Source organism: Arvicanthis niloticus, chromosome 15, assembly GCF_011762505.2.
Source record: "Arvicanthis niloticus isolate mArvNil1 chromosome 15, mArvNil1.pat.X, whole genome shotgun sequence".
Taxonomy (NCBI): domain Eukaryota; kingdom Metazoa; phylum Chordata; class Mammalia; order Rodentia; family Muridae; genus Arvicanthis; species Arvicanthis niloticus.
Window position 1 is genome coordinate 18065486 of NC_047672.1, and position 27594 is coordinate 18093079.

At 37.0% G+C, this 27594-nt stretch overlaps 1 protein-coding gene across 1 annotated transcript in view; it reads right to left on the reverse strand.

The window, feature by feature from the left end:
* The window catches only part of Cntnap2 (contactin associated protein 2), a 1965545-nt gene that overhangs the window by 876266 nt on the left and 1061685 nt on the right, over positions 1-27594 (reverse strand). The gene's annotated exons all lie outside the window — the stretch shown is intronic.

The window sequence follows — 27594 nt, forward strand, 5'->3', positions numbered from 1 at the left end:
AGGAGGTAAGTGCAGATAAAAGGAAAAGATATACTTTCACAAAAGTATTTTAAAAGGAACATAACTTTGGGCTTCAATGAATATATAATATCTAGGCTGGGCTCTGCTCTGTGATGGGTAACTCAGTGAACCTTTACATATAGGTGACACTGGGAGAAAAGAAGATAATACAACTTTAAGAAACAGTGTTATGAAGATTTAGAGGTAAAGAGCAAGAAAAAAAACTGTTATGGAAAGATCTGGAGATGGCAGTAAGGCCAGAGTATGGTGACTCGGTTCTTACTGGGAAAAGTATTCACCAGAAAAAATTATGATGCTCATTTGAGGAACCTTATCCTCTTTATAACATGAAACTAACATTAGTTATTAATCTGCTAACTCTATTGGTACTTGGTTATATATTGGCTCTATCACTGGTATGGAAGTGTGGCAGTTCATAAATATTAGTCATTATTACTTATCACAGGTGGACACTTGAATTGAGAATTCACTCAGTAGAGTTTACATTTTCCTACCTTACATTAAAGACCTTTCCCCATTATCTTTGGGAAAACTTTATCATGATTTCTACATTAGTTAGTAATTCGCCAGAGATGAAGTTATTTGTTCTTCCCTCTACCCTTGCTGCTGTTTTTCCTGGTACAATTGGCATTGTACATTCATAATTGGATTATCATCACTTGAAGAGGATGCTATTGCCACCAAGTGGGTACACACCAAGGCTTCTAATGAAACATTCTGCAGTGCAAAAACAAAAAAAGATAGTTTCCTAGTGCTGATGAAGAGTAAGTTTGCTGTAAGCATTTTTAAAAATTAATTTTTCATGGTTTCTTGACATAACACATTAAGATAGACATTTATGTGTTTCCCTACACAGAAAATAGAAAAAAATGGGACAGATTTCATGCCCTAAATATGTTAAATATATTTGAAGAACTGCTTTGGTTTTTAAAAAAAAAGACGATATAAAGTACAGACCTTGAGTGGACATTAAAATTTGGGAGTTCTCAGAGACACAGAAATTCATGCTATGGGTGAGATCATCCAAAAGAAAAAGAGCCTTTCACTGACATGCTGCCCCTCTTCCCACAGAGTTCAAGACAAGGAGTCTACAAAAGCAAATTCGTAGAATCAAAACAGGCCAGCAAAACAGAAGAAAAATATTTGTCATAATGTGAAAATCAATTCAGGACACTGTCTCAGCAATGCAACACTGATTAGAAAGTATCAGATGAATACCAGTAAAGAGTCAAGAAGAGAAAGTCTATCTTATCAAGCAACACCGAGGTCATCTAAGACAGGAGCTCAATGGGTACGGATTTAAGTGACAGTTTAAGGGACAACCCTCCTAGAAGTTTTCAATGTTTAGAAAAATAGGTTGTAAGAGAGCATATGTAGAACAACTGTTCACGTGGAACAGGCCTTAACATGCTTAAATGTTTATTGCAGTGATTTGGTATCTGTGCAGTGTACAGGGCAAGTTCATACCAAGAAACTTAGACAAGACCCAAAAGTAGAAGAGATCACCTTTGTGGCAGGAGGAAAGAAGAATCAATCCATTATTGATTGATATATATGGCATGTACACAAGATTTGTGGTCAGATGGCAGGAAGAAATGTTCACCTTTCAGATGGAGCAGAAATGAAGAATGGTTACCATACCTTTGCAGTTGCTCAGACCAGCCCACTCAGGATTTTACACAGCAATTATAAAATGGCCTCTATGTTCCCTAATCTACTGGTACATGCATGGTTTCCTTCAGCCTGAATCCTGCATACTTTCTATCTTCTGGGTACTTTTCTCTGATTTCTAAGGTAGAACACATATTCTCCCATATTCTATTCTGGGGTCATTAACATAAATTACAATTAATTGCTGCAGAATAGTAAGTACTGGTAGAGATCATATCCATGTACACAAAGCAGGAGTCCCTAATTCCTGATTCTTATTAGATAACTGCCAACGGTAAGTGTAGATTGAATCTTCCCGTGTATATATTTAATTGTTTTAATGTAAATCTCTTCCTCAGTGGAATATTATCTAGCTTTGGTAAAATGATAAAGTTAGGAGTGGTGACAAAAGGTCTCTGAGACAAGAGGATTTTGAGTTGAAGGATGGCCTGAACTACATAGCAAAATCCTATCTCAAATGCATATGTATGTGTACATATGGAAGTTCATTGTGTAAATTTAAATGTACAACTAAAAGTATCAAATGGCAATTACTTTACATGCTTTTCCACTCTCAGAAAATTCACTGAAGATAGGACATACTTATGAGAGATTTAAGAAATTCAATATTTAAGTGGTCATTCACTTAGCTAAAATCTGTATTCTGCATATAAGTGATTAACCGTGCCATTATTGAAACTCGGTTTTTGTAGATTGTGACCTCATGGAAGCCAGGAATATGAGAACAAGTAAAAGGAGGTTTCTGACTATAAGTTTCCAGTTTCCACTTTCACCTCTATCAAATATAAGGTCAAATATAACCTTAAAAAATCAGATAGGGCATGAGTGGGTAATGAAATAGTGGAAATCACTTTGTTCAGGTTTTATCTTTCTAAAGCATAAGCCTGCATTTTATGTGAATCATGGCAGTACACAAAGTAGAGATGTTGATGTATAAATGGCCTCTAGAAACCAATATAACATAAAGTGGAAGCTTATATAGAACAAACTGAACAATAACTGGCAATTATATTTACAAAGAAGTGTTTACTATAATCTGAATCGTGTATTTTGGCATAGAAGAGGATAGCAATTAAGAGGATTGCAATTTATATAAAACTAACTGTATTGCCAATTTTAATCATAAAATGAAAGTAATGAGACTCAAGAAGAGCATGTGAGGGCCTCACCTTACATTTATATTTGAAAGATTAAGATAACAAATAGTGATCAAAACCACGTTTACTAATTGCGCATATATGGTATACAGTTAGAAAGAGTTAAACTATTGAACAAACATTTACTGGGTAGTCAAAATGGTCAAGTGTGGGTGAAGACTTGAGGGTGCATTGTGGTATAGAACCTTCTGAAAATGTTCTTGTAGAAACAAACTTGTACTAAAATCTAAGTGATTTTCTTCCCAGCTATTTGTCCAAGAAAAATTAAGCAGTCTTCTTGCTGTAAGAGTGTTTCTTTCAAGGCAAACTAATTAAATCAATGTTTATTTGATTTATTGGTCTTCACATTGCAATTGAAATTACTTTTTAGTTTGAAAAATATAAACAATAGCTTTTTTTTATTATTTAACTGAAATAGAAGTTTTAAACTTTCAAATTCCCCCTACCTTCTTTCCTTTCTTTCAGCATTCAGTTCTAAAAATTGTATAGTTGAGTATTCATTTAATGAGTGGAAGCCATTTATGAACACAATAACTGGAATATATGTATCATTTGATGCATCTTTAGCCTCATTCTCTTCTTGAAGTCAAGAAAAGATAAAGGCTGGTTTCCCAGAGCACTGTGGAGAAATAAATCACACAGAGGGTGCATGTACCTGCATGTGTGAAGAGTAAAAACATCCCTGGGGGAAAAATGTCTATTTTTCCATTAGTTTGTCTCTTCATGTACTTTATTGTAACCGCCATTCACTTTCAGGAGATTTCATGAGAATATTATGTACTTTATAAGTTCCCTGTGGTTTTTTTTTTCTATTGGCTACATGTTCTCTCACAGAACTGATTTCTGACTTAGCATTCAACCATAATGCCTCTTTTCTATAATTTAGGCAAACTACTGTTAAACTTTCTCCCACATATCCAACATCTCCCTGCTTAGTCTCCTTTGGCTCGGTTGGCTCTGATAGGAATTATATCGTCCATATTCCCTTATTATCTCTGTCTGCTGAAAGAATCATTTTTCCATTAAATTTTTCCAGATTCCCCATGATGACTGACTTCCATTCTCTGAATGGAAGTTTCTACTGTTTAAATAAAGCTAATGTTTCCTCCAAAATTGTATTGAAACTTAATTCCCAGTAAAATAATATGAAGAGCTCTGCTCTCTGGAAAGTGATTATGTCAGTAAGCTCCCATACCCTTACAAATGAGACTGATGTGTAAGCCAGTGTCCTCTTTTTCTTCCAATGTAAGGACACAAGCTCCTTCTTCCTGGAGGACTTAGCCAGAAGGTGCCATTTGGGAAGTATTAAGCGAGCTTCCCTAGACACTAATCCTGACAGAGCTTTGAATTTGAACTTCTTTGCTTCCAGAACTATAAGGAAAAAGAATGTCTCTAAAAGGCTATGCTGTTTTCTTACAGCAGTCCAAATGGACTATGGCAGTCCATTATCACAATCTACTTGGTATTATATTTACTTGTGATTATTCTATTCAAGAGAGTATCCTACAAGTACTAAACAATTATTTCATCAGTTTAACTAAAAATTTTATTTATCCACTAAACATCAGTCACGAGCGTTTTAAAATTAGAGATTGAAGAGATAGCAAGAAAAAAACAAAGTTTACTGTGGATATCTTAGAACACAACAGTTGATTGCAGAGGCAGGCATTCTAAGAATGCAAAAGTCACAAGAGTTTCAGAGACAGGCAGAAGCCTGAGTGGCTTTCAAGTTTCTGTGCACTTTTATGTTTCCTACGACATTAAGGAAAAAATCAATGCTTTGTTTTAATGGGTCTAGAGATGTAGAGCATATCTTAGGATACAAACCAAGGGAGCCATGCTCTGTGGAAAAGAACATTTGACCTGTAAGCTGTCTTCTAACATGAAGCTTCAGGTATAACCCAAGTGATCCATGGTTGATCCATCGTTAAGAAAGGCAGAGTCTGGAACACAGACCAACCCTGTCAAATAACACAGTCTTTGACATCATTATACACAGTCACAAATAGGTTCAGTCAGCTGGCCTTGGACTTGAATGTTTATACCAATATTATAGATAAGAAAGGCTTAAGCTCCTTCTTAAAGCTTAATCATAAACTAATGATTGAGTTTGAGTGTTCTATTTACTTCCACAGTAACTTTTTAAAAAGCATGTTTAATCGGGTTAAGAGTAATATAGGCACTACTTGTATGCATGCCATCAGATATTCAGTCCCATTAATGGCTGCTGCTGCATCCTGATTTAAAGGTTGACCTAGGTACCTTTGATTTGTCTGATTTTATTTTTTCCTAGAAGCCAATATTCACACCAAGCTGGTGTTGAACTTATGAATCTCCTGAATGTGAGTCTTAGTTATTATAGTTTTAGTGTTATAGGCATGTGACACCAAGTTTTTCATAAATTTACCAATTGTCAATTACTACATTTTCAATCCCTCGACTGTGGAAATATAAACTATATAGCAGGCTGTTATTAATCTTCTTACACTAATAAGTTGATACATTAACACTCAAAGTCAACTAACACAGACATTTTTGAGCTTACAGAACTAAAATGGTAGGTTAAATCAAGCATGTGTTATTTGCTTGGAAATGCCATGTTAAATTCTGAGTCCAAACATAAAATTAAGTAAGAAATGACCAAGTCAAGATGAAAACAATATTAGTAAGAGAAATTCAAAATAATAACCATAAACTCATACTGAGCAGGTGTATTTTGTTTATCATCTTTCATTGGGTGTGCTGACTAGTTTTTATGTCTATCTGACACAAGCTAGAGCCATTTGAAAAGACAGAACCACAACTTAGAGAACACCCACACTACATTGGCCTGTGGGCAAGCTCGCAATGCATTTTCTTTATGGGTGATTGATGTGTGAGTTCACTGTGGGTAGTATTATCAGTAGGTTGATAAAAGAAAGCAGGTAAGACATAGGAGCTGTACAAGCAGCTATTCTATGGTCTTTGCTTCAGCTCCTGATCCAGTTCTGCCCTACTTGAGTTACTGCCCTAACTTCCTTACATGATGCAATACAAGCTATATGATTGAATAAACCCTTTTCTCTCCCCAATTGCTTTTTGCTGTGGTGTTTTACCATAGCAATAGAGAGCCTCCTAAGATGCTACGTATATGAAATAAGTTGTAAACAGAACCATTTGTGAAAAGTGACAGAGCCAAAAATAAATGTATTTTAAAGAAAGTTCCATAAAATAAACAGGTCAAATTTTAAATCTTGATTTTTAAAAAACTTGATAGAAAACAGATATATAGTTGGTTGGTTTGGGCTAGCTGCTCAGAAAAGGGAATATGTAAACAAACTATCCTGCCTTTAGATTCTAGATCTTTTCAAGAGAGTTGAGTGTTTCAACATGGAAACTATCAAAAGCAAAGGAATCAGGATTTATATCATAGGAAATTTTCACAATGATATTACCACTAATTATAATAAAGTTTCCACTCATAATATTAGAAGAAATTGCAAAAGAAGAAACATGATGATTTTGTAATTTTTTGAAATGGAAGCCTTCTTGTTTGTAGTGCCCTTCTGGTTGTCTCAAAATTGTCTCTTGATTATTGTAAGGCAATATCCATTGTTTGGAATTGAATGATGGCAAATGTTTGCACAGTGTTGCAATACTTCCATTCAACATGTATCTTTTCATTATCTGAAAACAAAAGCAAATTCTAAATAAAGCCCCACTAGTAAAGATTTTGGCTTTCATTTTGAATGGGATGAAATATCTCAGTTTGATATATCACTGTGGCTGCTGATCTGAAATTAGACTGTGGAGGCCAGGCCAAGGGTGAAAGCAGAAAGATCAATTGGAAAATTATTATAGCAACTCAGGCAATTAATGATCCAGGAGTGGAAATGGAACAATCATGAGAAGCAATTGGATTTCAGATATATTAACATTTTCAGAGTATGGGCTGTATTTTCAATGTGAGGGACATAAGGAAGAGATAACAATGAAGGTAAGACTTAAACTAAGTAAACAGACAAATTGAGCAGATATTTCCTTACGTGGAGAACACTAAAGAAAGGAAATTCAATTTTTGTGGTACTTTAATTTTAAAAAACAGTTCAGGAATTTTATTAGATGAATGGACAAGCCTATGAGTGTAAGGTCTGTAACTCAATAGAAAGCACAGACCAGTTATGTAATGTTCAGCCATTAGTATATGAATGGTTCAATGAATAAGATCTCTTAGTACAAAGACCAAAGAGAAGATGTCTAGGAATTGAATTCTCATGGAAAAACAAACGAGAGACACTAAAACAATGTTTTAGGAAAGTGGGCAGTGTCAAATACTGCCATGATACTGTCATGATACTTGCCATGACAAATACTGTCATGATAAAGGGAACAAACATGGAGACTCTCCAGCTACACTGAGCAACTTAAAGGTTGCTACGAACTGATGTAAACCACCCTAATAATAATAAAAGATTGGGGACAATTGAAAAAAATAGGAGGGAAACAAAGGGGACAACATTGATTATTGCTACTTAAAGAGAATAATAAAAGAAATTAATTTTATATTTTCATAAATTAGGAAACAAAATCAGCTGAAGCAGAGAGGACAACAGATGGAAGTTTTATGTGAGTGGAGAAGACGAACAGCACATAGCAATGAGGCATGGTGCAGTCTTGGTCTCATTTGTAGTTAGAGGCCATGGGTTTCAGAATAAGTGGTGCGTGATTTTATTCTAAGCTGCATTATCTTCTCCAAAAAGATTCAAAGGACTTCTCCAAAGAGATACAAAGGAAGGTTCCATTTGATCAGCTTACTACATTTTTGTTGTTGTTTTGTTTTTCCTGCGCAAATGGTTTAGAACCTGATGAAAGCAAAGACATGGAGGATGACGGCACTCCTGAGAGGCTCCACCAGAGCCTGACAAATACAGAGGCAGGTGCTCACACCCAACCATTGAACTGAGTGCGGGGTCCTTGTTGGAGGAGTTAGAGAAAGCTGAGGGGGTTTGCAGCCCCATGGAGAGAGCAACAGTGTCAACAGGCCAGACCCTTGAAGCTCCCAGGGACTGGACCACTAACCAAAGAGTAGACATGGAGGGCCTCATTGCTCCAGCTGCATATGTGGCAGAGCATGGCCTTGTTGGACAACAAAAGGAGGAGCAGCCCTTGGGCCTGAGGGTGCTAGATGCCCCAGTGTAGAGGAATGCCAGGGTAGAAAGATGGAGTGGGTGGGTGGGTGGAAGAGCACTCTCTTAGAGGCAGGGGGAGTGGAATGGGATAGGTTGTTTCTGAAGGTAAGACCTGGAAAGGGGAAAACATTTGAAGTGTAAATAAAGAAAATATCAAATAAAATAAAATAGAATAAAATAAAAATGTCACAGTAACGTAACATGGAGTGATGGTGGGGTGGAAGGAAAGGGAAGAAGAGAAATGTGTATTTTGTTAAAGCTGATCCAGAGAACTAAAAAGAAAGGGCAAAAAATCAAGGAGAGTGTATAATTAATTATTATGTTGAGGCAAATGAGATGTCCTTATTACTAAGGAGCTGAGATAGATTGGAGGGTGATATCCCTGATCTTGAACTTAAGATGTGATTTCCTGAAAGAATAGTCTAAGGCCCTGTATGGTAGTGCATGGTCTTTAATCTCAGCATTTGGAAGGAAGAGACAGGTGGATATCTATGAGTTCAAGGCCAGCCTGGCCTACATAGCTAATTCTGGGCCATGTGGGGCTATATAGTGATAACCTGTTTCAAACAAAATAGTAAATGTCAACATAGTTACTAGCAACTGAACACAGTGCACAGACAAATTATTGAAAACAAAAGCAATTTAAATCTAAAAACCTACCAGCAAAGCTAGTGTTGTGTGGTAATTTCCTCCGAATTAAAGCATTCACTGTAGGAAGGAGAAGGACCTTCTGAGACTTAAGAATTAAGCAAACTTTATATGTCCTGGCAAGCTGAAAAGCTACGAAATTCATACATGCACACCCCATGGAAGATGGAAGTAATAAACAGCTGCAAGAGGAGGAAGTTACGGACCAGCCCAGAAACAACAGGGTGATTCTCAGACCTGTGCTGAGACCTCCAGGGCCAGGGCTTTTGTAATTTGGTGATAGAATTGCCTTTGAGACATCCATGCTCCCCAATAAATTCTCTAGGTTCACCAAACTAGACTCTGGTAGACTTATTACTTTGGTCTGCCTTTGGTTTCCTATCTGGGGTGAGTAGACATGTGTATATTATGTCTTTGTATGGACATTTTCATACATGAGAGTAGGTATTAAAATCTGCAAGGTAAAACTGTAATGTACCAACAGCCTGTAATGTCCCATGAAGATTAGGCTTAGAAACTAGCTTCTCCCTTAAAGACACAGCAATTTAAATAATGTCAGTGGTACATGCTCTGTAATTATTAAAACCATCAAAGATATGTTCAGTATTTTATGTATTTAAATTGGATTTTTCTATGAACATATAAATTATTGCTTGAATGATTTTATGATATTTGGGACAAAAATCAACCTAGCCACACTAACTTAAAGGACATCTCGGTATTAAATTTAACCCCTTTCAAAACTACTACAGATGTTTCACAAGGAAAGAAAGAAAGGAAAGAAGGAAGGGTGGGTGGGTGAGAGAGGGAGGGAGGCAGAGAAGAAGGAAGGAAGGAAGGAAGGAAGGAAGGAAGGAAGGAAGGAAGGAAGGAAGGAAGGAAGGAAACACTTATTATAGGGAACTGGTGAAAGGATTAAATGAGCAACAATAGGTTGAGTTTATTTTTTATCATATGTCTCTCAGCGAATAGTCATTAGTCGAAAACATCTCCATGTTCCAGCTCATCCTGCTGTGCACTCAGCTAGACACCATGCCATTCTCACAGCCTTAGACCTGCAGTTCAATACAGACACGTTTGGTGACCTCATTCCACGACACTTCAAAAACACCACTCACCCCACCCTTACCTCCAATGACTTCTGACAAGAGAGTTAAGTTTATAAGACTTTTGCTTTGGTGAATTCACAGACAAGGTCTCTTCCAATATTTGCAACTTAAAAATTATGCTTCAAAAGAATAAATAGCATTATGTGAGATTACCAAAAATATGTGGAAGTATTTAACCTGTTTTGTGAAACTGCATTGGCAACAAATCTGAGTCCACAGGAGGTAATCTGACAGTTCTCTGATGAAGTTGCTATGACCTTAAAGTTTAGACTAAATAGCAAAGATAGCTATATCCAAGAATAACTCAGCGCCTTTGATTATCTCATGATTCTGCTGAATATCTTCAGTGTATGTAAGGGCTTATATGGTTCAAACTTGCCAGGACCCATTCAGTGTCTAAACATTCCAGAAATACAGAACAAGTTATGGGATGATTATAAATTCATGATGATACCAGTCCTAAAATTTTACCAGATCACTCAATACTATGGATCTAATATGTAGTCAATATACAAATTATACATATTATATGTGTATATATGTATATATATTTTATATCTATTAGCATAGACATTTGATTTGTATAAACATATAGTAAGATATACATTACAGTTATATTAGAGAGTTAGTTATATTTTATGTGCGTGAGTGCTTTTCCCATATTTGTATGTACATGAATGTGACTAGCGTTCTCAGAAGTCAGAAGAGGACACTGGATACCCTATAACTGGAATTAAAGATGGTTGTAAGATATCATGTGGATAATAGAAACTGAACTTAGGTCCTTGGCAAGAAAGACCAGTGCTCTCAATTATATAACTTAGAAGTTGTGGATTGATATCTTAATATTTTTTAATAGAATAATAGACAGAACCTCTATATTTTAAGAGAGGAGAATTCCTGGTAAGCCTCTGAGGTAGCAATTCTGAACAGAGAAGAAAAATTTATAACATCTAGCATCTACTAATATTTGTCTCTCAAATTGTACCTTAGTGGTCATTCCTAATTTCAGTGTTCTTTGTACATGGATGGATGAGCTACCCACGAAAACATAGCTATTAGAACATCCTCTCGGTGAAAATTAGTTTTAAAGTAACAGTTTAAACAATGTTAAACATTGTTTTTCCAAAGTCCCACTCATTAGTTAGCTGCTAAACTAACAGCGAGGCATGAACAGCTTAACTTGAGACAGTAATAATATAATTCATAAAGGTATAAAGGTCAAAGACAAACTGTTTGAGTAAATTTTTATCTGTGCTTCTCTGAATAGCATTGGTATATTCCAGGGACAGGTTTTTGTTTTCTTGTGCAGCTTGTATTGTCAGAAGACCCAATGATAATTATATTATGGTTCCCTATTGGGGATGAATGCTAAGCAAATACTTCATCATGTTCTTTGTTGCTGTAAATTTTGTGTTCTCAAAAGGCTAAATCCCTGATATTTACTCAGTTTCAGAGTACAAGCCAGAGATTCATGCTTGCAAGCAGACTTGCAAGTAGTGTTGTTGGTTGCTCTCAGAAATCATCCCTAACAGAGTACTTATTAATGTAGAAGAGAATTATACAATTTGCTAATATAAAATCAATAGCATACAAAATCAATTAAGAGAATGAATACACTCTTAGCATTCCATAATTTTACTGAAATACATCTATCTAAATAATGTCTTGTTCTGGCACCTTTTAAGCTTATGCTCCTGCCTCCTGCTGCCTGTGGGATGGATACTTCCTGCTATAGAGACATGCAGAACAAGGGAGTGAGCATCTTTTGATACATCGCACCAGTGCTTCTCATGGGAAATAGAAAGTGAGACTGAGTTCTGCTCCCACCCAAGTCCACTCTGTGTGGCTGTTTTACTCCCCTGGACAGCACCAGAGCACTTAAAGAAGTCACTTTAATGTCACCACTTGGGGTATTCAGTATGTGACTGGGTTATTTTGTATTCAGATCATCAAGAAATGCTTTAAAATCTTATGCCAAACCCTTCAGAATGATGACACTCCTGGAGGAATTTTATTTAATAGCTACTCAATTGAGATGACATTTTGACACACAGCCTGCTTGTCCTATCGAACTTATAGAGTCAGTGCAGATTATTGCTTTCAATTCTAACACTGTCTACTTGGTGAACAGTGCAATTCCTAACTTTCACAGACTTATGCCATTAACAAGTTTAATTGTTTCCCTTAGTGAAAAATAGTGTTATCTACAAAGATCAACGTGTTGCTTTGTATTTCTGGTAAAAAAAAAAAAAAATCTCTGCTTCTAGGATTCCGTTGATGAGATACCTGGACAAATAAGGACATTTGACTGCATTGTCCATGTCTGATTTGCCATAGACGGTAGCAAAACAAAGACTCAGAAAGGGCTGATGGCATTTGATAGGAAGGGGTTTGGAGAGACCATGACTAATGACTCTTCGGGCAAATTGGCTCTTGATGCGTTGAACAGGCAGGCTATGGTACCTCCTGCATGGCATATGAGATGAGGGTGAACAGAACACTCTCTGAACTTGACACAGTAATGTTGGTACTATGCTGAGCCAATAGCCACAGAAATTGCTGGTAGACCATCTAACAGCATGTCCTGCAGGGTATATTTGTTAGTCTGCTGCATCCATAGGTATCATGAAGCTTCCAAGAACATTTCAGCCAGATTTCAAGCTCCAGTTTAGGAATTACAGTAATGTCTGCCTTTTCTGCCCTAATCTGCCTTATTTTCAATCTTAAATAGAAAGACATCATTTGTAAATAAAGTCATCAAACAAAAAATGTTATCTTGGAGTTCTTTTTTATGCTTTTAAATATTCCAGATAAATATCATCAATGAGAAAAAAAATGTCTCCCACACTCTGGTCATTTATCTACATCTCTGTGGCCCACAAGCTAAAATTGCTATGCTGCCCAGGAACAGTGGGGGCTCTTGTTAGACATCTTCAGGGTTCCTGTGGTGCCAAGATTTGATTCCACTAGAAAGCTTCTCCTCTTGGCTGTCTGCAAAAGTAAGCCACAGGGAGCTTGCCTGTGGTGTGAGAGGGGGCAGAGCAGTCAGGGGGTAGAATGAAGACAAAAGCCAAGGATTCTCCTACTTGGAAAATAAGCATCCACTCTTGTCTGTTCATGGGGAAGAATAGGTATTTGCTCTCATCTTGCATACATTTGTTACAGATTCAATGTTTGGAAGCTGCTAGAAACCTTTAGAGACACTAGTGGTGGAAGGAAACAAGTTAGTAAATTTTTAAAAGGTGTGTGTGTGTGGGGGGGGGTGGTTCATCAGGATGCCAAGACAAATTTTCTGATTTCATAACAGTAAAACTTTTCACTGTAAAAACTAGAAGGATGGATTTTAGAGCAGCATTATACTGCTCTCTTAAAAACAACAACAACAACAATAACCAAAAAAACCAACCAACCAAACAAACAAACAAAAAAAAAACAAAAAACATAGCCTCACTTAGTTGTATAGTTTGGGACTAGACAAGAGTTTATCTGAGTGGCTACCTTAATTCTGATGTGTGATGTTTTTGTTTGTGAGCTCATTATAATACTATAATTGTCCTTTCAAAGGCTTACTGCATCCATCTGTCTGCTACCATAGGCCTAGTGCTCAAAGCATCTAGCCTTCACACAAACTTATCTAGGCCCAGAATGTTTCAGCTTTGGAAACTTATTACTGAATAAACTCACCCTTTCTAGCTCATTCTGAACTTTGGCTGGCTGGTCAACTCAGCTCAAAACTTCTCTCCACTCTAACTAATTCAAACTGGCTTCTTTCAGCTTCCCCTGAATGGCTCTATTTGGCCTCATAATAACTTTGGCAATATATTCTACTTTTCTGATGCCTCCTCATTCTCTGTTCATTCTGTCTCCACCTGTGTCTAGCTTGTTCTCTCTCTGCAACTTGTCTCAGTAGAACTGTCCTGGTAAAACTGCCTCCTTTTTTCCTTTCTCTGTGCTCTCTTAAGTAACCTCTCTTTCCTGTCTGTTCTCATGAAAGTTGGGCATATCCTCTCCTGTCAAATCTTTCTTTGACTTGTCACTTTGTCTCCCACTCAATTAGACATCACATTCAAACAAGGTTGCTTCCTTCTATAAACTAACTTTACCTTTATTTTTTTGACTAAAGGTATGTATTAAGGGCATGTGTATATTCCAGCCAGAAGGATTAAAGGTGTGTGCTAAGGCTGAGCCATAACGCAAATAGAAACTGGTTTTTTCAGTAAACAACAAACACCTAGACCAACCCAAAGACCAACCTTTTTTTTATTAGTTCTTTGAGAATTTTGTATAATGTGTTTTAATCTTATCCACATCCTAAATACACTTTTATTGCTGTTTCTAGTTGAAGTTTTTAATTCATCAAGCTAGTCTGATAGCAAGCAGTTAATAACAAAAGCATTAACTTCTCTGTAAACTTTAAGTGGTACCTTAAAAAAATCCTTTTCCTAGATTTTAATTAATCTTGAATATTTAATAATTTTGCATAACTTAAGCAACAGCTTATCTTTTTTCTTGCCTCAGGCTTCTTGAACTTTAATTAGTATGCAATGTATCTTGCAAGATTTCCATGTTTCTTTTAAAGAGCAATAGTTTTGATTCATTTAAACTCAACAGCCAGCATCAGATAATGAGTTGATGTAATAATAATTACATTGCAAAGGGAATGAATAAAAATAATAAATGAAAGAGAAATTTTCCAAAAGTTTAAATTTAACTTTTACACTGTGGATGCTCTATAGACAAAAGTTGAATGGCATTGATGGAATGCCCGTGTCCCCTCAAAATGTATTCACTGAAGTCTGGTTCACAGTGTGATCTTTTGTGAAGGTAGGACTATGGGAGGCAAAGCTTAAATTGTGAAGGCAGAGAATACATAAATGAGGTTAGTGCTTCTATACAAGAGACCCCAGAATTCTGTCTCAACAATTCTGCTCTGTGATAATAGTGGGAAGACAAATACCTGTGCACTAGGATCTACCTAGCCAGCTCCTGCCCTGATCCCTTTTGTTTGGCCTTCATCCCCATGGGGCATCTGGTTGTTTTATTGTTATTATTACTATTTTTATTATTATTAGTAGTAGTAGTAGTAGTAGTATTTATAAGCTATCCGATATAGAATATTCTGCTACATTAGACCTGCATACCAAGATGGTAGATGCAGTGTTAAGTGGACAGTGTGACAAAGGGGAAAAGGCCAAGCACATTGTGGAAATTGAAGATGGAAAGATGGACCCTTCAGGAAATAGCAGGAAGCCTTCTCAAGCCCACCTTCCTGAAAAGAAAATACAATGGCTCCGATTAGTGAAGAATGTGGATTGGGCATAAACTTGACCCAGTAGTTCAGCAATGACTATGATACTGGCTTGCATAGGGGAGGAGGATTCACTATGAGACAAGGGAAGAGTCTGTCTTGAAAACCAAACACAACCATTAACTTAACAACAATAACAACATCAACAACATCACATGTGACATTACATGTCAGTGTTAAGATGGCTGCCCATTATCGTGCTCGTGTCCTCAATCAGCCCCTGTTGGTATAGACTAAACATCAGCTTTTATGAACAAACAAAACAATCACTGAGAAGGAAGAGAATTTGAGAAACCCATAGAAAACCCATTGCTGAGAAAGAAAACAATATACCCCATTATCAAATTCATGTGATTATGTAACCAATATGCAGAAGAGGAATCTAGCTGTTTTGGGGCAGGGGAAAAGAAGTGAGTGCAAAATGATGCAGACATATTAGCTCAGAGCAACTGGGTAATGAAATACAGATGAAAACCTTTGTATCTTTTTGGAGTCAAGGACTAGCACAATGCCAACAGGGCCCACAACTCATAAAATGTGATTACAAACTTTGGTGCATCCAATATTACACCAGGTCATACCTGTCACTCACACCCCATTTGTTGTTAAAGTCTGTCTAGTTTTGTGACAAACTAGCCATCTTGTTGTTCTAACATCTACATTTGAGTTCTCACAAATAAGTTTTTGTTTATTTGATTTTGACATAGACTTACACTTCCTGGAGTTGGCTTCTGTGGAAGACATTTAGTTCTGTGTATGATTGTATTTGATGCTGCCTTCAAACACTCCTTCCCTCTACTTGCCCTCAACTTTCTCTATGCTGGCTAGTTTCATGTCAAATTGACACAAGCTAGAGTATTTTGGGGAAAGGGAATCTCAAGGGGAAAGTGGGAAAAGCCCCTATGAGGTTGGCTTGTGGGGATGACTGTGGGTCATTTTCTTGACTATAGGTTGATGTGGGAGGGTCCAGCCCATTGAGTAACTACCCCTAAAATAATGGCCCTGAGTATTATAAGAAAGCAGGCTGAGCAAGGCAGTACTCAGCACTACTCTATGGTTTCTACAACTTTCTGCTCAGACTTCCTGCGGTGATGGATTACAAGCTGTAAAATGAAATAAACCTTTCCCCCTCAAGTTGCTTCTTTTGGTTATAGTGTTTCATCATCAGTAGAAACTCTAAGACACACACCCCTAAATGCTGTCACTTATACCCTAAGTAAATGGTAGACTAGTTCTTTTTGTTGAGAAGGTGGGAGTGAGCAAAGGGTCCTGTAAGTGATTGTCAGCGTACACAGCCAAATTTAATGGAGAAACACAGAGCTGAGGTGCCACTGTGATCATCCCAGGTAGCTGAGGGGAGAAGTACAGAACACTACATTCTGGGAACAGGTGACAGAAGTCTGCCTTCTACTCATTTTTAAATAAACAACTACATTCCTTTTCTTCATTTGACTGTAGCATTTCTGTGTTCTAGCTTGGTGTGTTAAAAAAAATTTAAATTGCTAGTGGATAAGCTAGGAAAGTGTGGGTCAGTAAGGACTTTAAAGACAATACACTTAGCATGCATCTTTTCTAGTATGCTCATTTCTCCATAGAAACAGTCAATTATGGACAGGGGATTTATTTATTTAATTTAATTTTCTACAAGTATTGTAAAACATGTAGTCTTAAGATAGCAGGTGATATAAGCAAACAACAAAAGCACCTGAGTTTTGAGGAGAATCTAATTAGTTCTCTGCTGGATGCTAGGCTATCCTAAGGGATTTCAAATTTACCTTTCTTGATTTATTTTTCCCAGTTATGGTAAAGACAATAGGCTTTCTTATTTCAGAACTGTAAGACGTCACAGCTCACATAACTAACTTTCCCCATCATGTAAGCTGCATTTTCTACTCCTCTGGAAGACAAGATGCAGAAGGTAGAACACTGGCATCTTTAAAATGTGGCCTATGCCCTAGCAGCATCAGCACCATCCTGAGGATTGTCTGAAATGCATATGTTCAGTTCGTACTTCAGACCTATTGCATAGACTCTGTCTTTTATTATAACCAAACTATCATGGCTAGAAACACTGAGAAGTATTGGCCTGAATGTCTGACTTTCATGAAAATCTGCTTAATTTTCTTATTTTGTTCTCTTCATCACATAATCCCATGGTTGCCATAGCTTCTTTATGGTAGCTTTTTCTACCACTAGGCCTTCTGATAGAAGGTTTTCCAAGAGACCCTTCTATCATTCTCCTATTTTGAAAGGACTCTTTTTGGTACTCAAGTGTAAAACTTTTAGACACTTCATTTTATCCTTCTATCTATGAATTGTGCTCTATCTTTCTCATTTTCCCTCCTAGGAGTCCCACAGAAAGAGCTATCATAGGACAACTGTGGTATTGTTACAAGCTGTTTTCCACCTTGGGCATTTCTATAACATTCCCATTTCCCATGGCAGTTGACATCTAATTTCTCCAAGAAGAAAACATTCTACAATAAAATTTACACTCTAAGCCAACTGGTTTTCTATTTTATTGTAATCATTGGAAATAGAGAACATTTCTTGATTGCAAACTATTATTTTTAAAGTAATTAATTCTATTAAAGCCATTTCTCCTGTACTTTCCTCTAGGTGTCACTGACCACTGACTTGAAAAGGATGGGAGAGGAAGAACTGGCAGATGGGTGTTGGGAGGGAATGAGTTGAGGTTGGAGTTCCTTTCCCTGAGTAACCTCCAATGGTCATTCCTCTGGTGTGTACCAAGTTGAACACATTCATAGGACAGAAGTGAATGGCCTCTGGAATTTAGACACACAGCTTTCAAGCATTCTGATAATTTGGAGCAACTCCCCTCAGCCTAAGCCATTCACCTTAGTTTCTAAGGTCTATTTCCCAAGACAGCTTCGTCTCATTACTTCATGTTAGTTTGTTACTCAAAGACTGATCCTAATGCCATATTCTCCATAAAACACTGCTTAGTTCAGGTCCTCAACTTAGAATTATGCTTTTCCTTCTTTATAACTTCACAGTCCTTTCTTTTGCTATGATTTCATTCATTTGTTTATTCATTCATTCATTTTACAACCTACACTAAGAGAGTAGATAATTACCTGAATCTCAATGGGGAGCGAGCTCAGGCCTGTTCTCATTCTTACAGACTTCAAAGTCTAGAAGGAACTTTAAATATGCCATTATAAACACGTTAAAATGGATAAGCAAAGCAATAGATTTCAGATATTTCTAAGAACTTGTAATTGAGCCTTTGTTTATATTAGCTGAAACCAATGTCTTACAAAGATGAAAACTTTAAAAGCGGGAATATTAGGTGATATACTCAAAATTATATAACTGACAGGTATTTTAGTGGAGAAATTAATCATTGAACCATGAAGTTCTAACTTATACTCAACCAATATATCATCTACTTAATTTAGTCCTCTTTTTTTCCTCCACTGAATTCTTACTTTATTTTTAATGAATAGGGAATTAATATTCTAAGAGAAAACCAACACACCTGGCTTCCAAGGCAGTAAAGATATTCTCTGGAGATGTTATTGGCTTAAGGAAACTTCTAACTAATTAAAAGGGGCTGAGGATTTTGGATTGAAGCCAGTTGCGCAGATCTCCTGGGACAGCCCATTGTTCAGAAATAAAACAGTTTGAAAAGATCATTTGTGGAGCACTACTAGAAGTTTTAGAAGTTTTAACTTACCAGTGCACAAGACCAACAGAGAAGCTGCAGTCACCATTAGTCACATTCTGTCCAACCACAGCCACATAGAAGAAAGTTCTAGGCCAGAGTTGTCTATCACACTGTACCACATATCATATCGAATTTTATATATTTAGTTTTTCATTTTATGCGTCTCGGTGTTTTGCTTGCATGAATGTTTATGCAACATGTATGTGCCTGGTATCCTCTGAGGCCAGAAGTAGGTATCCAAATCCCATTAAAATAAGCCATGTGGGTGCCAGAAACCAAATTAGGTTTCTTCTCAAATAGTAGCCAGTTCTTTAAAACATTGAGCCATCTCAAATCTCCATATATAACTTATTTAATATAAAATGAAATCAACATAAAGGATTAATGAGATGCTTTTAATTTCTGCTAAATATTCAGGGCTGGTTATATATTTCACAGCTTTAGTAGTGTATCTCAATTAGAAGTTCATTTTTAATATGTAAGTAAGTAAATATATGTAGGTCCTGTCTGCTACACTGGACACTGTAGGTCTTATAGCTCCTCTTTCCTTCTCTCTCTTTTTTTCCCTCATTACCTCTACTTCTAATCCCCTCAGATTCTCTTTTGCTAATTGTTTTTATTATTAAAATCTTCCTCTCTTGCTCAGTTGTTACTGCTTTCAGATTCCAGCAAAATCTTATTTTAATTGACATGTGTGATTTCATTAAAGGAATATTCAGTTCAGGAACTGTTCACAGACTAGTAAGGAGGGAACTTTAATCTTTCACAGAAGCCATTTCTACCATGGACAGGTTCCCTTTTCTACCTCCATTCTTCCTCCCTCTCTATCTGTGGGTTCTCTTCACTCCAGGTCTAAGATGCTTTGGTTTTACCCTTTTCACTTGTCCACTTGTTTTTATGGTTGCTACATGGTTAGCTTCTACCAACTCTCCTGAAACCACTAGAGGAAATACTAATGATACAAAACACGACTTCCCTGAAAATCCTTCCATGACTTCCCATGTATGGTTTAGAGGATAAGCCATGATCCTTTCCATAGACACAACCACTAAGGACATTTCCACCTCTGGTTCTCTTTAAAATTCTAACCATATATTTTCCTTCTTCACTAGCTGCCAATCTTTTAAAGGACTCAAGATGATGATGAAATTTTCCTGCTTGGAAACAAAGGTCTTTTACACTCAAGTCTTCTGTATTTTTTCACTCCTCTGTGCTGGTGGTCCGCTTCTTTTTGAACATCTGAATCTTAGTACAAATCCTAGGCAAATTACAGATGGTACCCCTCCCTCATAGATTTGATTCTTTCTTTTTTCTTTCATTTGGAAATGTTTTTCTCTGTATAGTTACTAAGGAAGTAAAGTTCAAAAGTTATATCTTCTGTGCCTGGAATATGTTGTCAGATATCATTCCTGGACAGACATGAACAAACATGTATTCATTCCAGGTAGGAAACTGACAACAGACAAAAGTATGGATACAATCAACACTCAACTTGGTAAACCAATGAGTGGATACTCCAAGGGTTCTTTGAAAAGTCATTTGGATGGTGTTTTCCGGGGGGGGGGGGGTAAACGTGAAGGAACATTCTATTAAAATAGACAAAGGTATAAAAGACCAACTCGTGAAGAAAGTTTTCACTGAAGCTGATACAAGAGAGAGGATGCTCTGCTAAAGCAAACATGTGAAGGGACATGTGATGAAGGATTCTTTGCTAACAGCATGCATGCATCCAGCTGCCTTACATTACAGAGTTAATCTGTATTTGTTAGGACTTGAGCTGATTGGATGCACTTGCTGAGGCAAGACCTGAGCTGAGGCAAGGTGTATACTGAGGGAAGGCATGTGGAGGACATGATGTTTAGAGAGTATAAATAGAGGATGATATGAGCGAATCAAAGCTTGACTTGCTGGTACAGGTAGCTGTGCAACTCTTGTGGGTGCTTGTGGGTCTCTCATCTTTGCTGATCTTCACTTCCCTAAGAGAGGCATAGCCAAGAACTACTTCTCCTGGTGTTCTTGTTGGTCCCTCCTGCTGACTCCAGCAGAGACTAAGGCCTGGTTGTCTCTGCTAGGTTCTGTCACTGCTGTTGCTAACCCTACACTATTGAACTAGACTGTTAGTGTATCCATGAAGTATTTGTGAGTGGATTGAGCTGCCACTGCCTGCCAACCTTCAAACTGAACTGTCAATTTCCAGACAACACAAATGGGAGTTGCTTCAACAAACCTTTCTAAACAGGTCCAGCTTTCCTTTCTTTTCTACAACCTCTGGTGAGTGGTGGGCTACAAGGGTGGTTAAAACATATAAGACTCATCATTAAAAATAGGATTTGAAAAAAAAACTAAAGTTACAAATGAGTTCTATTGGGCTTACAAAGGGTTACTTACCAGAGAGAAAATTATTCAAAGAGTAATGCAAATCACAAAAGCTCTCCCCAGGGTGACAGCTCACAAAAGCTGCAAACTCAAAGGATACAAAACACAGGCCATAGCAACTCAACAGGATGAAGAGTGTCCTTTCCAGGTGACTCAGTTATTCTGAGCCTTGTCCACGGAACACCACTATATTGGCTTCTTTCAGGCAGCTTAGCCTGGTCTGGTTTCTGTTTCAGGCTACTTGGATGGACAATGCTTATTATAGGCAACTTGGCTTGTCTGAGAGTGACTCTCAGCAGTCTTTACTATTTATGTACTTTTGGAGGGCCTGGTCTAGTCTATCTTGTCAGTTACTAGGGTACTGAGCTATTTTGAGTTGTTTACCTTCTTCTTTAAGAATCTTCCCTGCAGAGTGAAATGTTTGAGTCCATAGAAAACTGGTACAGGAATAACAACAGGTGACTCTGCAGGTAAAGGCATGAGCCTCCAAGCTTGATCACCTGAGTTCAATCCCTGGGACCCTCATGGTGGTAAGGATGAATGGATGCTTGCAAACTGTTCTCTGGCCTCCACACAAGCATGCTACTCATTTACACACACACACACACACACACACACACACACACACACTAAACAAATGGAACTAGAGAAATATATAACATGCTATGTCCTCCTTATCAAGACAGACACTACAGATAACAATTAAATGATTGTAGAAAGAATGGATAATCGAATGAATGAAAATCCTGTTTTTTTCAGAGCTGCTATACCTTACCTACACAGGCTTCCTATTGTCATTTAAATGATTTCTGGTCAGTCAGTCGCAGGCCTGTAAACTCCTGTTCATGGTTCCCTCTCTCTATGATATGAGGCTGGAGTTCCTTTGGAGTTCAAAGGTCCTTTTTGTGAAGGCCTTGTAACCTGCAGTGATTCTCTTTCCCAGATCCCCTCTGCAGTGACTCATGGCTGCTTATATCTTTACATTTCAGCACTCCTTATGAATGGCTTTCGTTTTACTCTCTGAATTCAGGTTTCCTGGGGGAAGAGATCCTATAATATTAGGTTAAGTTTTATTTATTTTTTTCTTTTTTATCTATGTGTAGACTTTCTGGCCCCTTGATCTCCATAGGAGATTAACAACATCCCTTGAGTTAATAAAATATAATATTTTGGGGGCATGATACTTCTAACTTCAAAAATCCAGTTCTCTTTAATTTTCAAATGCCTGAAGTTTCAGTTAAAAAAAGAAAAAAGGAAAAGAAATAAAAGGAAACAATTCACTTAATATTAGGTCCATCTATTCACCCAGGGGGTCCTTCGCAAATGTGGCTCCATGGTAATAATTTTCATATTGATAAATGCTTCCCTGAACTGAGCTAAGACAGCAAAGGGAAATTATTAAAATTCCTGAATACATGTGAAACAGGTGCCACTTGTTGAAGGAAAACAAAGTTAATCCTGTAAACAAATGCTGCATGGTCCTTAGAGGGCTCACACTGATCACAAGTGCAGATAACGGTCAATTTAGACTAGTTTGGCTCCTGATTAACAAACCTCCATCACATTCTACAATTTATGTGCCATACAACACACACACACACACACACTCCACATATACCACACACACCACACACACATTCACACTCACACACACACATTCACACTCACACAGATGCATATTCACACACTCACACACACCACACACTCCATTCTTTTACCTACATTCCTCTTTGGCTCATGCAACACTCTTTTGGTATAGTCAGATTTGACAAAGGAAATGAGTTCATAAATCTAGTAAGTTTTGTAGTAAATTCAGATTCACGGACTGGTGTCTTCCCTACTATATGACCTAAGGTGTTTTTAGAATTTTAGATGATTATACTAAAGCAAAAAATAATAATAAAATAAATTTACAAAAAAATCACCCAAAAAACAAAACAGAAACAAAAAAACAGACTTCTTGCCTCTGTAATACTGGTTTATAGGCAGTATAGATTGAGAGGGCTAGGAGTACTCTATGACTGACTTCAAATTGGTAGTTCTGGAGATGAGGCCTAAATTTGTGTTTCCAATGGGATAACATTTGAAATGTAAACAATAATAATAATAATAATAATAATAATAATAATAATAATAATAATAATAATAATAAAAGCTAGGTAACTCCAGGCAAGTCCATGCAAGTCCAGGCCTCAGAAGCTGCCCTGCCACCTGGTCCGAGGCAAGGTCAGTGGGCCAGCAGCAGTTTCCAGACTTACTCAGTAACAGTTTTCAGCCCCCATGCCCTGGTAATGTAATATCCCTAGAAATAGAGCAAGATAAAGGTCAGGTACCCCAGGATATGCTAATGTGCTTTACTTCAGGCCTGTGAGCCCACTTGGTTGTTTCTCTGTCTTGCTAATGGAAGACTCCAAAATGCTGGACTTCTGTAGAATAAAACACTCTTTGTGTTCACATACTATCTGAATCTGGGATATCATCCTTCAGTGAATCAAGGACCCTTACAAGATAAAATCACATGTTAAAAAAGTACATGTATTTAACTAATGAATAAAATAAAAATGATGGTAAGCCCTCAAGTCTCTATGAAATTAATGGATATTCTTTTGTCTGTATGGTTTTTTTGTTTAGAAATATTTGTGATTCTTTGCTTACTTTCACTCTTGTTTTTTTTTTTTTAAATCTTTTTATTGGATATTTTATTTATTTACAATACAGATGTCATTCACTTTCCCTGTTTCCCCTCCCTAGAACCCCCATCTCATCCCCCCTTCTTTATGCTTTTATACTATTTTAATTACATGCATATCTTAAGGTCAGTTTTAGGTTGAGAGTCTAGCAATACAATAGGTGCTGCTGAGCGTTGATGCAGTAAATACTGCAGACAAAATCACCCATGGCCTGAGGCCAGTATTTCTATTTTGGTCAAGCTTCAAAAATGGCATATATAGCTTGATCATGCTAGGCCTTTTTGTCCTGAGAATACTTTTATTTCTGCCCATTGTGTTAAAGCTTTTCTTTAACTTTTCCTCTTGTTATATATCATTTATATATAAATAGGAAAAAAAGAAATTGTAATTTCTAAAGTACTATGATAAACATACTTTCTTAATCATCATCCTGGGTTTTCTTTTAATAAAAGTAAATAAAGTCCCACTCTGATACCAATGTGTTAAGTCCATTCTCCTCCCCTCCCATTGTCTGTCATCTATTTCTTCTCTCTCTCTCTCTCTCTCTCCCTCCCTATCTCCCCCTCTCTCTCATTCCATGTCTCAATATAAGACTTCTCCCATACATAAAGCATCAGAAAAAATGTGAAAACTCTGCCTTTCTTTTTGAGAAGATAGGAGAGTAATGTATACCTTTGTACATATTAAATATTCTAAGTTTAACAGACTCTAGTAGAAAAATCATTACTAAAAAGATTTATATTTTAGCAATTTTAATTTAGAAAAAGAAAACTACAGAGTCAGGGAAGAGGAGTAGTTGTGGTGTCCTTAGTTGTGTGTCACTGGGTTGAGAGCCTCCAGTTCCAACCTGCCATCCTTTAAAAAGAGCTATTTCCATAAAGTACCACCCTTAATGTGCAGTTTTGGCTACACAGTGTCTAGCTAAAACTGAAGCCACTAATGACTTGGCAAGAAAAAGTAGTTGATGTTACAAATTCCTAAAGATTTTGATAGTTTCCTTTTTCATCTCTAAGCTTGTGAATTTGTGTCTATTTCTAGTCACTTAACTTTGTAAATTCTTTTCATTTTGTTTTGTGGAAAATTCTTTTTCTGTCCCTACTAATTCAAAATATAATTAGTGTTTAATTACTCCATGTAATTTCATTAAATATGCCTCACATAAAAATCTTTGGGAATGGATTACAGACTCCCACATGACAGTGGGAATATGCAAGATCTAAAGCAGTGGGTCGCAACCTTGCTAAAGCTGAGACCCTTTCATACAGTTCCTCATGCTGCAGTGATGACCAAGCTTAAACTTATTTTTTGTTGCTCCTGCATCGCTGTAATATTGCCCTGTTATGAATCATAAAGTAAATATCTCTGTTTCCTAATAGTTTTAGGTGAAAGGGATGGTGACCACACACAGGTTGAGAGACAATGATCTAAAGGAAATGATCTATGACTCCAATTCTATTTCCATCCTCCCCATATTTCACTGGAGGAAAAGATTAGGGGAGGGTGTTCTCCGAGTTCCTAGTTTTAAGGCAAACATCTACAATGTATCTATAGAACATTATGTTTAATGACTTTATCTGTTCTTGTTTATATATCTCACAGGATAATATCAAGGGCAAGAAATATCATGAAATGGTTTATTTAAAAATTTCTCTAGTTATCTAGCTGCATGTTAAAATTGTTTATCTTGACCTCCCTTTTCATTCATTTTCAAACATGTAACTATTTTCCTGATATTTCTTTCATGCACCAGCCCCCCCTTGGGATTTAAATGTCAAAGCAGAGGTATATGACACACCAGAAGCAAATATACTGTTTTTCTGTCCTAACACAAGCAATGTCTCGAAGGAGATGAGGGCTGAGGCTCAGTCCTAAAACTGTCAACTCAGAAAAAAAAACCAAAATACTGTCAACTCAGCTTCTCCTACCTCACGAGAGATTGTCTACTGTGACACGTCTTCACTCTAAATAATAAAAAAATAATGCCTACGTTAGCTCTCTATTTGTACTTAAACCTGAAATTACTTTGGAATCACAGCAGAGTGGCAGCTAGCATGAGCAAGGGCTTGCCTAGACCAGTGGTTTTCAACCTAAGAGTTACAACTCCTTTGAGGGTTGAATAACTCACTGGTGTTGCCTAAGACTATTGGAAAACACAGATATTTATAATATGATTAATAACAGTAGTAAAGTTACAGTTATTAAATAGCAAAGAAAATAATAGTATGGTTACAGATCACTACAACATGAGAAACTATATTAAAGGATCATGAAATTAGAAAGGTTGAGAACCAGTGGCCTAGACATATGAAACTATTTAGGTCACTGAACTGGTATCTTTGTGTCAAAAAAAATCATGGCTTAAATGATCAAGTATGAAACACCCCGACTTCATGTAACCACAGTTACATGTGCCACAGTTCCTAAAAGAACGACTCTGAGACTTATCATTTATGAATAAATGCCTAGGTCATAAGTTTGGGCTTGTTCCTACTAGCTCGTAACTCAATTATTTTATTTAATTTAGTTTAAATCTGCCATTAAGCTAGGTACCTCTCCTCAGTTTCATGTGACCATCTTCCTCAGAGTTCAGGGTGAATCTTTTCCTGTGCCGAACTCTATCCCAGAGTTCCTTTCTCCCTATCAGAATCCTCACCTTCTATTTCTTGCCTCAGCTAATAGGCTATCATCTTTTTATTGACAGGTAATGCTTCCATACACTACACAAGAGATCCTCTCTATATCATGATCCTTTTGATGCATAAACTCAGCCCTCACCTCAAAGGGGGATAGAGAGTTTATTTGGAAGCCAAATGTGCATGGCCAGGCCCAAGAAGACAGGTTTATATTACTCCGAATGTCTTGTTTTAACATGGTAATACTTGAAGATTTTATAGTCACAGAACAAAGAAGTCATAAATCAAAGTGCTTTTCAAATATTATTAGAGATACTAATTAGGCAGCTCAGAGCAAGGCAGGAAACACCTTGTTCTAGGCCCCAGATACTATTTGACTGATTTCTTAGTTCTTTGGAGTGTTAGAAACTAGGAAGTTGCTCAAACAACCCAAAGGAAGTTTCCAATCGTCACCTACAGATAATGGTGGTAAATGACCATCACAGTGTCTAAAGATGCAACAAGATAATTTGGCTGTAAACTTGAAACTTTCCAATCTCTCGACACTAATGGAATTCTAAACCAGTTCACAGGCCTTACAGAAAATGAATGTTCAGTAGAAGCTGTAGGGTTCTTTCTCGGAGCTTCATTTATAATTCCTAAACAAAAGGCCCTGGTAGAGAGCCTGGGCTTGGCATAGCAGGATAAAAGATGTCATAGGTAGTACTGCACATCAAATATACAAATAATTCTTATGAAGTAGAAGAAACAGAGCTTCTTAGAAACCTTTCTCCAGAATTTAAAGTATCTTAACATTTGTAATATACAAAAATCAACAAGATACAAACAAGATAAGGAGAGACCAAGGGTGTTAGCCAACTAGGTAGAAATGTGCACAAAGTATTTCACAACCTACCTCCTGTTTCCCCATTCATACACTAATCTTAAGAAAGGAGAAAGCCATCCCTGTTGGCTCCTGGGAAGGAGGATAACATTTGAAATGTAAATAAATAAAATAACCAATTTAAAAATAAAAGAAAGGAGAAAGCATTACAGTCATCCTCCCTATAGACTTAAAATATCATGTGGTGGCAAGAGGGATCATCTAGTTTAGCAGATGGAAGAAACTCACAGCATGGG